This window comes from Cryptomeria japonica, chromosome 9 (assembly GCF_030272615.1).
Source record: "Cryptomeria japonica chromosome 9, Sugi_1.0, whole genome shotgun sequence".
NCBI lineage: Eukaryota > Viridiplantae > Streptophyta > Pinopsida > Cupressales > Cupressaceae > Cryptomeria > Cryptomeria japonica.
Window position 1 is genome coordinate 435,005,189 of NC_081413.1, and position 15,428 is coordinate 435,020,616.

Below are 15,428 nucleotides of genomic sequence, written 5' to 3' on the forward strand. Positions count from 1 at the left end.
CAAACCTGCCCCAATGTCAAATCCTTGGACACTGAACTTGGGTAGCTAGTAGTGCCAAATATTTTTGTAGAGCCAATGTTAATAAGAGAGCTAGTTGTTTCTTATGATTCCCCAAGTAGGACTATAAGATTTGCAGATGGCTATGTCCTATTGGATATTTCACATAAGGCCATTGTTGAGTGTTTTGGTTTGGATAGGTCCACCCTCAAGGAATTCAATAAAAATATTCTAGAAAGAAGCTACCAGTACAAAAAGGATAGGTATAGAAAGGACTTTGTTCCTCATTTTATGAGGAAACTTTTCAAAAGTTCACAAAATTATCTCTTACCATCTGAAAAGGAGACCTTTAAATTGGAGTGCATTGAGCCCTATTTTGTTAAGACCTACTGTGCATTAGGGAAGGTCCTTGTGGTATATTGTGGGCTTACTCAGATGCCCATAAATTTCATGATGATCACCATCAACATCCAACACCCCATGTTTTGTCGCTTTTGTCTCTCCTAGGATAGCATTCATTGAGTTAATTTGGCAATTGATGTGGATGGAGAGGGCACAAATTATAACAAATAAGAAAGGGAGAATCCTCCTCAAGATGATAAATTTTGAAGAATTTACTGTAGGATGTGATACCGTGGAAAAGGTGTAGGAATTCTTAGTAAATAATTACAGGTTGAAGGTTTCCCAAGCTAGGCATTTTGACCTTAAGGGATGTGTAAATGATCTCAGAGTGTACAAGGTAAAGGAGAAGGGATATTTTCATTCATTCAATGAACGAGAGGATTTAACTAGAAATGATCACCCTCCCGAGGTAGATCAACATAGGAAGAAATGGGAGCTCATGAAGAAGCTTGAGTGGGAAAGGAAGCAAGAGGACCCTCATTTTGAGGGCTTTTACAAAGAATTTCAAAATAATTTTGCCAGGATGCCTTTCATGATAAGAAAGGCAGATGAGAAAATAAAAATGGAAATGGAGAGAAGGGATATCAGGGATAAAGGAGCTAAATTTGAGACAAGGCCTATTGACCCTACCCCTACAATATACTAGGTGAAGGGGCATAAAATAATAGTTGAAACAACATCTCCTAGCACCTCTAGGTAGGCAACTAAACATGCCAGGAAGGTTGAAAAGGGAAAGGCAAAGATGTCTAGTTTTGTAGATGTCCAGTGTAATGCCCCTACTCTAGTCAGACTGGTAATACCCAATTGACCTTGGTTGATTTCCTATGTGGCATTCTTGAATGGTAGGTTAACCGTGGTGCTATGTGTAGTTTAGATAATATAAATAATCATGCATACCTATTATTGTGCTTTTGCATCGATTCTTGTGTATATGTAATTGTTTCCTAACTCTTGTGATAAATCTCGAGCTAACGCCTTCATTGAATATGTATATGTATATGTATGCTTGCATGAATTCATGGGTACAGGAGATTGTAGGTACAACATCGCCTAGGGCGAGGTTCATCTTCTTTGGGATTTACAGGGTTGAGTATACCTCCTTCATCCTTAGAATTCAGATGTGGTGGTTATAAAAATCTTGTCTTGCCTTAGCCATGGTCAGGCGAGCATCGCGTGTGTGGTTTGTGGGGGCTTTCTCTTCATTGGGTTGCGTGTCATGTGATTTGGTGGACTTCCTCAATTTGCCTGCCTTGCGTGGGGTAAGTGGAGTTTGTTATTCTAAATATTCAATTCAATTTAATGTGTGGATGTACGCATTAGTAATGTAGAAAATTTAAAATAGGTAGTTTTCTTTTATATGATTAATCATTAATTTAAAGAGATCGCTTTAATCATTATTGTAGCAAGCTTAAGGTATTTAACTTGGATTAATGTGCTCATTTACGCAATTGTAGTTGAGAAATTAGAATAAATAGGACTCTTTCATTAGATTAGTCATTTATTTAAAAAGGTCGCTTCATTATGTTATAGCGAGTCAATTTAATAGTTATTTTTAATAATAACGAATTTAATGAGTTATGCGTTTTAGAAAGGAAAGAATTAAAGTCATTTGGGAAATAGAAATAAATTCATCATTTTCGCATTTTGGAATAGAAAGGATATATTTTATTATTTAAAAGAAAATTATTATTCTTTTTACTTGCAAAATTGACATAGTATAAAGGATTGATTTTTGAAGTTTAAATTAATTTAAATACCTCACCCTCGTTAACGGTTCAAAATATAAAGTGTTGGCTAAAGTAATGTGAAGAAATTTAAAATTAGAGTTAAATAAGAAATGGAAGCTTTTTAATTTTAAAAGAAAAACGAATAAGAAGGATTGAATAATGGAAAGGAATGATTTCCATTTTTCATTCTCTTTTATTTTAAAAATAAAAATGCCTAAATTCGAAATTGAAAATTAGGGCAAAAATAGGGTTTCTCATTTAACCTAGTTTTGAAATGTTTTTGGGGGTTATTTCTTGAGAGCTTTTTGGAAAAAAAAAATGGAGATGGGGGAAATTTTGGAAAATGGGAGATTGGCTTTGAGTTGCAAGTGGAGCTCTTCATCAAAATTCTTGCCCGGAATGCGTTATGAGGTAGGATTCAAATCTACTCTTTTATTTATTTGTTGAATAAAAAAAAATGGTATTACCCATGAATGCTTTTGAGGTTTAGTTTCAGTTTTCTTTTAAGCTTGGTTGTTCTTGAATCAAATTTTTGTTTCTTAATAGGTTTTGTGGTTTAAAACTTGATGAGGAAATATTTTTCCCATAATGAAGTTTTGGGTAAAATCTGGAAAATGAATGGGTTTGTGATAAATGGTCAATGGGGGTTTTATGTCATTTTAGCTATTTTATTATGTGATTTTAAAAGAAAAATATCGGCTTGAGTCGGGCTAGACTGTATAAAAAAAAATTTACATACAAAAAAAAATTAAACAAAAAAAAAAGGGGAAAATTTAGGGTTTCGGGGGGGGAGCCGAAGCTCAACCCGTCCCCTTCCCCGTAGCGTCGCCGTAGCTTACAGTCTACCTGCGACCACAATGTGGGCCGCAGGGACCTGCGTCCACAACAGGGGCCGCAGGGAACCCGGCGTCCACACTGTGGGCCGCAGGGAGACCTGCGACCACAGTGTGGCTCGCAGGGCCCTGCGTCCACGCTGTGGGCTGCAGGGAACCTGCGACCACAGTGTGGTTTCGCAGGGATCTGCGTCCACGCTGTGGGCCGCAGGGACCTGCGTGCGGGTTCCACCCACTCCCGAGATGGGAGGTGGGGCCCGCAGGTAGGTTTTGAAAAAAAATAAAACAAAAAAATAAATTGTTTTATGATATTTTTTTTATATATATAATTTGTTTTAAAACAAGAAAAAAAAATATATTATAATATATGCCATGGGGTATGTAAAAAAAAGGATTTTGTAGTATATAGTAGGAAGGTTTATTCTATTTGAAATTAGTTTTTAATTAGCTAAATATTGTGTATATATATATATATATATATTAAATACGAAGTTTGTGTATATATGAATTTGTTGATTTAATTAAGAAAATAAAAATTCATTAGTCATGTATTGTTAAATTTATATTGGTTACATTTAATTTTGGAACCAAATCTAATAGGGAAGTATCCTTGGAGAAGAGATCAAATATTGTCTGTATATGAGTCCTTTGAAATAAAACACCATTGCTAACATTATGAAATATATTTTAATAAGATGTTGTATTTCTTTTAAATAAGCATTGTCTTTCGATTTGAATGATTAAGATCTTTCGAGAATTTTACAAATGAAAACTATAGTATAGGAGAGTATGAAATTTGAATCTAAATTATCTTCGTATATTTTGTTATTACTTCATCGATATGCTAGTAAAATGAATGGAAGTTGGACAATGTATTGAGTTGGAAAGTTATAAGTTTAAGATTTGTATTTTCTTTGTTAAAGTGATGGCAAAACCTTGATGTAATTGTTTGGACCCTGTCGTGTTGTCATTGGACACCTGTTAAGTCTTAGGTCTCTAAATAGGGTACTGTTGGGCAATGGACCTTGTACTTCCTTGTAGCATGCACTATTGATTTTGCTTCTATGTGGAAGACAACTAGGATTTATGGACCAAGGTGGTTATTTGTATATTGATTGTATTCGCCTAAATGGCAAGATGTAAAAGACTTATCAATTATGTATTCCTAACAATATAATACCAAAGGGGTCTTGCAGTTGAGCAGACCCGGAGATGTAGCCCTTTAGGGGTGAACTCTGAGATCATATCTGTGTTATGCGATGTTTTAGTTTTCTTTATTTCATGCTTTAAGTTATCATGTATGGTTGTTATCTTGTAAGGTGTACGATGGAAATTAACGAATTTAAATCTAAGTGCATAAAATTATTCATCTTGGCAAATGTAGTAATTAGGTTCATAAGAGGATTGTAATTAAGATTATGGAAAACTATTTTGAAATTGTGAATTAAAAGTAGTATTAGTGGAAAGAATCTTGTTGGGTTACATTATTGGATTAACTTGTTATTAAGCACGTAAATTGAACAAATGAGTATGGGAAACAAAGATAGAATTAATGTTATAATTTCTAAGTTGAAATCTAAAGGATGAACATCATATAGGTATTTAATTTTATCTCCTTAAATGAGTACGCCATGTTAAATTATGCTTCACTACATTGGACAAATTTGTTTAGTTATTTATGTTTTAATCTTAACAAATAATCCTTACCAGATTAATTTGATAATTGAGCGAACTCAACTAACCCTTATAAAAAGAATTCCTTATGATTGCTAAAATTGAACTAAAATGGGAAGTAATTGTATAGTTGATTTTATCTCAACCTTAGTAAATGTATAACTCATATTAATTTCATTTAACTAAAAAGAGTGTTATGCAACAAGATAATTATACTTTAATCCTAATGAAAGAACGTCACTATGTACTCATGTTTTAATCATGTAATGATGAATATCATCTTGCTAACTATATTTTAATTTAAGGGATGCTCTCATGTGTCCTAATACATTGTCACCTTAATGAATTTAGCCATCTATTATCTTTATTAAGACTTCAATGAATTCTATGGCTACTCACATTTTATCTTTCATAAAAGAACTGCAACTCATTAGTTGGCTATGCATGAAATCAAATGAAGGGACCTCACTCTATTAATTGTAGTTTAACCCTTAATGAATGCATCTCATCTTATTAACCATACTTTTAATATTTAAGAAAAACATCAAATGTGGGTGGTTATCTTAAAACCCAATGAATGAACTTGTCCTATTTATCACATTGAACCTTAAGGAAGGCCTCTTAAATTAAATAGGTGTTAATGTGCATTGAGTAAATAACCTCACAATGGCCTCCTAACCACCCAAAGTAAATGAACGCTTCCTATCTAATATAAGATGTCAAATCATTGAACATATATATAATCATGTCTTATGCATTATCTCACAATTAATCTTGATTTAATGGATCGATTGTCGCAAGTTGAGCTAGGTGTAAGGTTATGTAATCGCGTTGGGAAACTCCTTAGGATCGTTTTAGCCTTCCGCTGTGTTATCTAGTTAGAGATAAATTTGAGATAACTTCAAAACTATCTTAATGTTGTAACTTATAATTAGCTACTCTTAGTATTATTATAAAAAAAATAAAAAATATTTACACTCTATTTGAGTGTTTTTAACTTAAACCCTTAGGGGTTTCCTGGCGGGGCATTACATCCAGGAGGATTTTGATACAAATTTACCACCACCTTCTCCCCCTCAGGAAAAATTCCATGAAGATGAGGCTACTGAGGTCTTAAATGACTTAGATAGAGATATTATCCCAAGAACAATCCATGTTGAAGAGGTGGACAATGAAATAATTATTTCTTCAAAGAATTTCATTGCAGATGACACTTTTGTGAACTCTCCCGAGTTCAAATCTTTTTGGCTTAGGGAAAAGTTGAAGAATATATCTGATGAAGAGATTAGAAATTTTGACAAGAACAATTTCAGATGCACCCCTGAGGAAGACAGGGAAATGATTAGAAATAGTGGCATACTTCTTGTTCCTGGCTGGAACTTTGAAAAAATATTTTTGTTAGATCAGATTATGGGGAAGAAAGACCCCAATTTTGCAAAGGAGTTTGGTGATCATGGGTCCAAGGTGAGCATAGGCCTAAAGGCTTTTTCTCTATGGTCAAGAGCCCCAAATGTCCAAAAGCCTATAGTTTTGCAAGGTGGACATCAAAAAATAGGGGATGCAGTAGTAAGGACACTTGAAGACACTACTGCATTAGAGGTTGTAGCCATTACTTCACATGCAACCTAGTTTGCTTAGTTAGTAGTAGATGATCTTGAGTGAAAGCATCTAAGATTGAAGGATATGCATGTAGCTCTCAATGCAAATTACAAAAAGTTGTTCATTGAAAATTATGTATTGAAGGAGAAAATAAAGAAGGTAACACTAGATTGTTTAGGAGGAATTAGGGCTGAAGAATTGGAAAAAATGAATAAAGAATTACAGAGGGTCAAGGATGAAGATGAGAACAATTATTTTGAAATTAGAAAGGATTCAATTTTTAAGGTGGCAAATAAAGTTATTGAGAAATTGAGCAAGGTGCACACCTCATATTTTTTGACTTCATATCTCCATAGCTAGCTGGATAAAATTCTTTCATTTTTTCAGCCTATTAGGACCACCTAGATGCCAAAAGGTCAGGACTTCAAAGAAGTCATGCTCGTAGTAAAAAATGTGGCCTCTACACCCCAATTTGTAGGGGTGACTTGGAAGAATTATAATTTATTAATAAAAGAATTGCCTAACATTGAGGATGGGAAAAAGGAATTGATTAAAATGTTTGATTCTTTCCAAGGATTGAAAAAGTGGGATATCCCCACAATTTTGACAGGAGAAGGACAAATCAAGAGCCTAGACAAGTGGAAGCAAAGCTTCCAAGATGACATAAATGTTGTTTTCACTTCCTTGGCTACTGATCTGGCCCAAAGTGATTCATATTATAATATCATTGATAAGTTCATGGAGGTAGATTTCATGTACCATAGGTTTACTTTGGAGGCTGCAAGATTGCCAGCCCATAAAACAAAGGAAGCAATAAATAGGTTGCATAGTTTGAGGGGTTTCAGTTGGCCATTGGATGAGATTGAAGCCTTGCATAAAAAGTACTGCTCCTTGGAGGAAGATAAGCCTGAGGGAGAAGACTAGTCTTTTTCCTTCATTTTGTTACTTTAGATTTTATGCATGTTGCTAATTTTGAGGAGGATTGACAAATGTGTTCAATCATCAAGGACCATTCTCCAGGTTACCTGCAGTTTGATGTCAAGGTGTACTTCAGATCCTGACAGAGGCATGTGTTAGGTACCTATGAAGGGGCGATCTTGCAGACCTGTAGCCTAAAGCTTCCAAGATGATGCCTTCCCCCCCCTACTTTTAATGCAGTAGAGAGGAGAGCGCATAGGGTAACAAGGACAGAGAGGCCCTAGGGCGAATTGTAATGCCTTGTACTTGTGACATCTGTCTTCTTGGCCTGAAGCTTGTTTTTGCTCCCTTATGTTATATAAGGGAATTTAGGGCCAAGAAAAAAGATTTTGAAATTTTTCTTAGTATGTACTAGGATAGCTTTGAAGCAATATTATGACATCTAATATTTTACAGATTTATTGAGCACAACAATCTATCATGACTGTATCAATTTTATTTTGAAAATCAATAAAGAGGATATTCATTTTTCTTTGTCATATCTTTTGTATGGTGTTGTATGAGTTGTTATGATAATGACATGTTCAATTTGTGTTCTCTAATGGAAAATGTGTACATCTTGTTAGGTTTCATTTCAAGTAAATGAATTAAATTTTGTCTTGAGTACTGCAACATTTGTGTGAGAGGTATTGTGAGGAAGTTGTTAATATATTCTCAGTCTGAGCATTTTAAGCATGTCTTGAATGCTTAGTATTGGATTTTGATGATGATACTATGATATTATCTGTCTTTAGACCTATTATTTGACTCTGTATCTCCCTTGAATAGGCACTGGTCATACTTTTATGGGTTTTAGGATCATTTCAACATTCTTATTTCACCTTTTATATTTCATTTCTTAGTTTTTCTACATTAGGAGTAGAATAGATTAGAGCTAGTTTTCAATGAAAGAAAAGTGATACAAGCTAAGGTTCAAGCTAGAATTTGTAGTATATCATACTTTTCCTTGGTATATTTTCATTGAAAGCATCTTCTATACACTACAATGTTTATTTACATAAAGTTAAAATATTGTAGAACATCACAATAGGGGTACCCACGTAGGTCTTGCAAAGCCTAAAGAGAAAGAGATTACATCCTTTATGCTGAATCTTGCTTGTTGGCCAAACCTAATCCTAGATCTATTTATGAATCAGTGGATATTTCTCTAGGATTTAGGATCTATTGATTTGGGAACCAACAAAACCCACAAGAGGACTTAGACTAGGTGAATGTCTATCTTTCGCATGTGCAAATGTTTAAATTAATTTTGTAGTGTGTTGTTAATGTAATTTGTCTTTTTTTTCATTTAAAAAAAATAAAAGTAAAATAAAATAAAATTGCTATGTTTCTTTAGTTTGTTTGTTGTCATCCTCTAGGGTTCCTTAGTGGGCCGTTATAGGGGTCATGAGCAATAGACCACTAGGGATAATACTGCTAGCATAATTGATGGAGATCATGATGTACTAGTAAAGGACTATTGGTGATTATATAATTATGATATAATGCTTGATGATCAGTTATTCGTGTTGTCATTGATGACAACCATATTTGTCCATGTTTGTTTATGCTTTGTATGTCATCTAATTCTACTGGTTAAGTCTAACTGGTAATAGATTGAATTAAATTGAGCTAGAAATCAAAACTGTCAAGTGACAATGAACCAGTAAGAAGGAATAGTGAAGGAGATGGTTGCAGTAGTGATCCGTGTTGAGTCAGGTGTTGCAGTTTGGAATGTGTGTTTATCACATCATAGTGAGTCTATAACATGAACTGCATCATGATTGGACAACCAAAAGTCATTTTTGTAATTGACTATTGTCTAATCAGTTAGGGTTTGAGAACCAATAATAAGATCTTTGACTAGTGATGATTTATGGTTTGGCAATGATTGTTTTTAGGTTTATAAGTTGATGATGATGTGTCAAAATCTTTGTGAAAAGATAAGATGTTGTTTTGGTGCATACAAGGATCGAATTTCTTGGGAATGTTGGTATTATGGATATGTTGCATTGGTTTTGTCATTGATGTCAAAACTTATCAACACTTATCCTTCTAGAGATCTTTGGTCTTGTTCACTGACAAGTTCAGTGACTTATGCAGAGTTACTAGTATTTGGTCCACCGACAGGTTATATTGTTCACCGACACTAAGGATTACTTGTTATCATCTGGAGATCACTTGGTCATGTCAACGACATGGTTTGGACACTTGGTTTTGATGATTTGGTTATTGGTCTAATCAGGTTGACATATTTGTTGTTACCAGAAAATTGGTCTAGGTTATGGACTGGCATGCGTTATCTATTCCAATTCAGCATGACATGTTATGGAGATGGTTTAATCAATTAATATTGTTGTTGAGCCAACATGATGCATCGTATCTTGACTTGTTGTAATTAATTTTATTTTAATATTCTTAGTGAGCTGACCTACACATTTGGTCTTAGGTTTTGGTATATATGTAAGATCTCAATTTTGAGATTAATGTAATGGAATATAATAGGGTATGGTAAGGTTGTGATATTTGGTATATGGGAATATAAGCAGAGCTACTCATGCAAATATCACTTGAAGATTCAAGGAAGGTTTGAAGGAGATAATCAGAGCTTAACTGATACTAAATCCAGCATTGGAGATGCTACTTTGAGAAGTACATTATCATTGGATTTAATCATCCATTTATAGTAAGTGAGACTCCCATTCTTGTGATTGAGCAATGAGCTCTAGGCAGTTGGCCTTTCTGCATGTGTAGACCCCATTTGTATACATATATTATTTGCAGTAGTATCATCTGATTGTGGGTAAGGTTTCCCACTATGGTTTTTCCCCTTACAGGGTTTCCATGTAAAAATATTTGTGCTATGTGTTGTGGATGTTGTTTCTCTTTCTGTTTCATGCATTAAGTTTCATCGGTACTGTTATTAACTATTAATTTGTTTACCGATAGTAAGTTTGGTTTACTGGTATTAAGTATCAAGTTTGGTTAAGTTATATTTGGGTTGAAATTATTAGACAACTGATTCACCCCCCCCCGTTTTAGTTTCCTCTGGGTCCTAACAATTGGTATCAGAGCCAAGTCCTCTTTTTGCAGAAGTTTAACAACTTGAGGAGATTCTATGGCAACTAAATATTTCAGGAAGGACAGTCCAAAACTTGATGGAACTAACTATGGTATATGGAAGATCAGAATGGAGACACATCTGAGTTGCATTGGAAAAGACATATGGGATGTTACACAAAATGGCTATGTTGCCCCTACACAAAGTCAATCTAATCCACCTACATTGGGTAAGGATCAAGAGAATGATTGCAAAGCAAGAGAAGCACTTTTGAGTGCCTTGCTAGATCAAAAAATCATGGGATTATCAGACCGATCTACTGCTAAAGCTATTTGGGATAAATTGGAGACATTGAATGAAGGTGATTCCACTGTCAAAATTGCAAAACTGGAAAGATTCCAAGTCAAGTATGAAAATTTGAAAATGGAAGAAGATGAAAGAATTTTTTCTTTTATGGAAAGGGTTAATGAAATTGTTTTGGGAATACAATGTTGTGGAGGTTCCTTAAGTGAAGATGAAATTGTTTCTAAAGTTTTAAGAGCATTTTGACCGACATACAAAATGAAAGTAACTGCTATTAATGAGTTGAGAACTATGCCTAATACATTAGTATCTAGAGATACCTTGGTTGGAAAACTTTCAACATTTGAGCTTGAGGAATTTGGTCATGTCACTACAATTAAGACTGATTTAGCTTTCAAAGCATCATCATCTACAACATCTTCATCATCAGCTGATAAATCTGATTGGAAAGCATTTTATGCAAGAGAACTTGAAGAACTTGAAGCACTATTTGCAAGGAAAATGCCTAAAGGTCCTATTGGAAGTAAGTATGAAGGTAAAGCACCTTTTAAATGTTTTAACTATAATAAAATTGGTCATATGGCATCTAGATGTCCTTACAGACATGCAAGATTGAGAGAAGAAGCTAAAAGAACATATAAGCCTAACCTTGAATATTAGAGATACAGATTTAAGAAGAATAGAGACAAATCTTGCTACTATGTTGATGAAGGAGTTACTGATGATTCTGATGAAGAACCGGGAGACAATGGATGGGCTTTTGTTGCAATAATAGAAGAGAAATCGACACCTATTGTTCCACCAATAGAGCAGGCCCTGACAGCAAAAATTGAAGAAAAGGATGAATGGATTATAGATTCTGGATGTTCACATCATATGACTGGTGATAAAAGTAATTTCTTAACTTTTGAGGAATACAATGGAGGTCTAGTGAGATTTGGAGATGACAAAGCTTGTTTGATCAGAGGAAAAGGCACTATATCTTTTGATGGTAAGCACAATACTGACAATGTTTATTATGTTGAAGGTTTGAAGCATAATCTTTTGAGTGTTGGTCAATTAGTTGAAAAAGGATTTCAGTTAAAATTCAAGAATGGTAAATGCAAAATCATGAATAGAACTGGTTTAAAAATTGCAACCGGTAATAAGACTAGAGGTAATGTCTTTCATTTGAATAACAATGAAAAGACATGCTTGATTACACATATTGATGAAAGTTGGTTATGGCATAAAAGACTCTGTCATGTGAATTTTGATTGCATTGTAAATATTAGTTCATCTAAGGTAGTAAGAGATTTACCTAAGATTGTAAAACCTCATAATCTGGTATGTAAGGAATGTCAAATGGGAAAAAAAGTTAGAACAACTTTTAAGAGTATTTCTGAGAAAACCAGTGATGTTCTTGATTTAATTCATACTAACTTATGTGGTCCAATAAGAACAAGAAGTCTACAGAGAGATAGATACTTTATGCTAATCATTGATGATTATTCTAGAATGTGTTGGGTTACTTTTCTCAGGGAGAAATCAGAAGATTTTGCGAAATTCAAATTATTCAAGGCACTTGTAGAGAATGAAACCGACAAGAAAATCAAATGTTTAAGATCAGATCAAGGAGGTGAATTTACATCTAAGGAGTTTAATACATTTTGTGAAGTGAATGGAATTAGAAGACAATTGTCAGCACCCCGGACACCTCAGCAAAATGGAGTTGTGGAAAGGAAGAATAGAACTATTCTGGATGCAGCTAGAAGCATGATATCAGAAGCAAATCTACCTCATATATATTGGAGAGAAGCAGTGAATACATCGGTTCACACTTTCAACAAAGTTCACATCAAAGGTGAAACCGGTAAGACAACCTATGAACTATGGTTTGGTAATATTCCTACTCTTAAGTACTTCAGAATATTTGGAAGCAAATGTTACATTAGGAGAGATGAGTATATTGGCAAATTTGATCCTAGAAGTGATGAAGGAATATTTCTTGGTTATTCATCTAAGAGAAAAGCATATAGATGTTTTAATAAAAGATTGCAGAAAATCATTGAGAGTGCAAATGAAAAGATTCATGAACACTTTAGAAGAAATTCAAGGTCTATGGATTCTGAACCGATAGTTGAGATAATCACAAATGAACCCTTACAAAGTGCACCAATATAGAATGTTGATCCAGTCACACCAACATCGTCAGAGAATTCCACAATGACTGAAGAACAAAATCAAGTGAACACACCCAAGTATGTAAGATTGATTCACTCTGAAAGTCAGATAATTGGGAATAAATATCAAGGAGTTATGACTAGAGGAAGACTGAAAAATGAAGAGGTATGTTTAATTTCTCAAATTGAACTAGCATATGTGATTGAGGCATGTGAAGATAAACATTGGATTAAGGCTATGGAAGATGAATTGGAACAAATTGAAAAGAACAATACATGGACATTAGTTCCTTGGCCTAAAAATAAAAATGTAATTGGAACTTAATGGGTATTCAGAAACAAACTTAATGAAGATGGTAAGGTAATCAGAAATAAAGCAAGATTAGTGTGTAAAGGATATTCACGGAAAGAGGGAATTAATTACAATGAAACCTTTGAACCGACAGGTAGAATTGAGGCAGTCGGATTATTTCTTGCATTTGCAGCACACAAGAACTATAAAGTTTATCAAATGGATGTTCAATGTGCATTTCTGAATGGTGATCCTGAAGAGGAAGTTTACATTGAACAACCTGATGGATTTTCATTGACAAATGATAAAGATATGGTTTGCAAATTAAGGAAAGTTTTATATGGATTGAAGCAAGCTCCTAGAGCTTTGTATGCTAGATTGGACAAATATCTTATGAAACTTGGTTACACTAAAGGTAATGCTGACAACAACTTATATTTTAAAGTGACTAATGAAGACATTTTGGTTATTGAAGCTTTTGTTGATGACATCATTTTTGGAGGAGAAGATGGATTGTGTAAAGATTTTTCTAATAAGATGCAGGAAGAATTTGAAATGTCTATGATTGGGGAGATAAAATTGTTTTTAGGATTGCAGATTTCACAGACTGATAAAGGTATATTCTTATGTCAATCAAAGTACTTGAAGGAATTACTAAAGAAATTTGGTATGGAAAACTCTAAACCGGTAAGTACTCCTATGACTACAACTTATAAACTATCATTGAAGGATGATTCAGCTCCTGTTAATCCGACAAGATATAAATCTATGATTGGAGGTTTACTATATTTGACATAAACAAGACCTGATATAATGAATGCAGTATGTATTGTTTCAATATTTCAGAGTAATCCTAGAGAAAATCATGAATCAACAGTGAAAAGGATTTTCCAGTATTTACAAGGCACAACAAATCTTGGTTTATGGTATCCTAAAGATGAAAATTTTGATTTATGTGCATACATCGATGCTAATTAGGTAGGAGATGTAGATAACAGAAAGAGCACCACCAATGGGGCATTCTTTCTTAGTAGTAGATTGATTTCATGGTTGAGCAAGAAACAAAGTTGTACATCATTATCAATAGCAAAATCAGAATATGTTGTAGCAGCAACTAATTGTACTCTGGTATTATGGATCAAAAAAATGTTGAAGGACATAAAGGTAAAATGCAAAGAACCTATAATCATCTACTATGATAATTCAACAGCAATTGATATATCTAAGAATCCGGTATTTCACTCTACAACTAAACATGTTTCTATCAAATACAATTTTCTGAAAGAGAATGTTGAAGCAAAAGAAGTTAGATTGGTTTATGTGAATACTAAAAAGAAGATTGCAGACATCTTTACTAAGAATTTGCCTAAGGAAAATTTTGAATATCTCGAAGAACAACTTGGGGTTATACCCTCACCAGTAGAGACTTAGACAGTTGATGCTTGCCATCAAACTGGTAGAATTCACAAAGAAACCTTTTTTCGGCTTTCTTGGAGGAGAGCTACTTCTCAGGGAGAGTAGTTGGTATTTATGAACTGGTTGTATCTAGTATTTGTATTGCTTTGGAATTTGATGTCAAAGAGGGAGAGATATCTATGGAAAAACATAAAAACATTATCCTTTGGGGAGAGATTATTCACTGGGGGATAGATTTTTACTCTCTACATTTGTATTTTGATTTTTGGTATTGATCTATTCTGGAGATTGTTGGTTTTTGGTTTATTGGCATTTTTGCTTTGGCACTTAGATGGTTTTTCCATCTTGTGTTGCCATCAATGCCAAAGGGGGATACTATTGCTATCATGGATATGTTGCATTGATTTTGTCATTGATGTCAACACTTATCAACACTTATCCTTCCGAAGATCTTTGGTCTTGTTCATTGGCAAGTTCAGTGAGTTATGCATAGTGACCGGTATTAGGTCCACCGACATGTTATATTGTTCACTGGCACTTAGGGTGACTTGTTATCATGTGGAGATCACTTGGTCATGTCAAAGACATGGTTTGGACACTTGGTTTTGATGATTTGGTTATTGGTCTAATCAGGTTGACATATTTGTTGTTATTGGCAAATTGGTCTAGGTTATGGACTGACATGCGTTATCTATTCCAGATCAGCACGACACGTTATGGAGATGGTTTAATCAATTAATATTGTTGTTGAGTCAACATGATACATCACATCTTGACTTGTTGTAATTTATTTTATTGTAATATTCTTAGTGAGCCAACCTACACATTTGGTCTTAGGTTCTGGTATATATGTAAGATCTCAATTTTGAGATTAATGTAATGGAATGTAATATGGTATGGTAAGGTTGTGATATTTGGTATATGCGAATATAAGCAGAGCTACTCATGCAGATGTCATTTGAAGATTCAAGGAAGGTTTGAAGGAGATAATCAGAGCTTAACCAG